This window comes from Etheostoma spectabile, chromosome 18 (genome assembly GCF_008692095.1).
Source record: "Etheostoma spectabile isolate EspeVRDwgs_2016 chromosome 18, UIUC_Espe_1.0, whole genome shotgun sequence".
Taxonomy (NCBI): Eukaryota; Metazoa; Chordata; class Actinopteri; order Perciformes; family Percidae; genus Etheostoma; species Etheostoma spectabile.
In genome coordinates, this window is record NC_045750.1 from 14,759,831 (window position 1) to 14,761,268 (window position 1,438).

General features: G+C 42.8%; 1 protein-coding gene across 12 annotated transcripts in view; it reads left to right on the plus strand.

Moving 5' to 3' along the window:
• Positions 1 to 1,438, plus strand: part of itsn2a (intersectin 2a) — a 36,866-nt gene that overhangs the window by 7,331 nt on the left and 28,097 nt on the right. The gene's annotated exons all lie outside the window — the stretch shown is intronic.

Consider the following 1,438-nt stretch of genomic DNA (forward strand, 5'->3'; position numbering starts at 1 on the left):
TGTGTGTGTGTGTGTGTGTGTGTGTGTGAACTCTTTGCTTTATTGCACCCTAATGGACATGGTGAATGTCAAATGTGGCAATTGTAAAGTCATTAGTCAGTCAATTTTCAAAACAGTGGACAAGTATGCAACAGCATTTGTTCGTCGCCGCAGCGTGCAGAGACTGTTGATCATCGGTACCTATCCGCAACATCATCTTGTCCTCCCCAGGTGAAGCGTTTGATATGTAAATATAGTTATGAAAGCAGTGATGTGGTTTCCCCCTCATAAGGTCGGCGCTGAGTTGTCTGGAGATTTGACTCCAGCGTCTCCTAAGGGCCGTACAGCACCTAGACAACAGCACACAGGCTGACAAAGGGAAGTAATACCACACAAGGCAGAGGCTCTTTGTGTCCTAGCTGCTGAGAGGGGGAACTGTGGTACAGTTGGTTTAATTTCTGCACAGACGTTGTTGCTGTGGAAGCTATTCCATATAAGTATACTGCCATTTTTTGTCTTCTGTGGATAGTCTGTGTTATATTGCCTCAATATTTGCTGAAGGGCTCTTGTGTATAGGCTCAGATTGTCTTCTAGGTTGCTGTGGAAGCTGTTCCTATTAGTATTACAGTCCAGGTTGCAGACTTGACAGCGTCTGTCAGGATGGATTTACATTGACAGCCTGGGATAATGCAACAGAAAGACAAGATAAGAATTCTGGTTTGCAAAAGACAGCAGAAGCTACATTTAATAAATAGTTAGTTAGTTATATACTTCATACACTTCATACCTAAATTTTCCCGAGAGCTAGATGGGAGGATTGATACAACTCTCATATTTGTCTGTTATATAGTTATATATGAAGCTATAACCAAGTGACGGGTAGCTTAGCAACTAGAGTTAAGGGTGGCTAGCTGTTAACCCCCTTAGCTTTTTTAACCTTTGGGCAGAGCCAGGCTAGCTGTTTCCCTCTGCTTTCAGTCTTTTTGCTAAGCTAAGCTAACCATCACTTGGCTCTAGCTTAATATTCGGAGTGGTATTGACCTTGTCATTTGACTCTTGGCAAGGAAGCAAATAAGTGTATTTCCTAATATGTCAGCAATGTTCCCACTAAAAACTATTTCATAACAAACAGCAGTCCTTTGTTCATGTCTTGTAAATAAAAGTTATTTTGAAAAGCAGGTTTAAAACCTGTAGCTTAAAAGACTCATAATGAGCAGCTTTCAATTTGGCACCTTTTTATCTGGTCTCACATTCAGTGGCCATATGTTTTCAAGCCCCAGAAGACCCCGCTGGATTCTGCCATTGCTGTGTAAGAAGCTTTGTGGTGCCCCACTTATTCATTCACCGAGCATTCAGCCCTTTGCTGATATACCCACGCTGAATCAACTGTCAGGCCTGTGGATGTGGCCATGCTAGCTACATGTCCCAGTGGCACTGTGCTAAATATCAACCCCCCCCC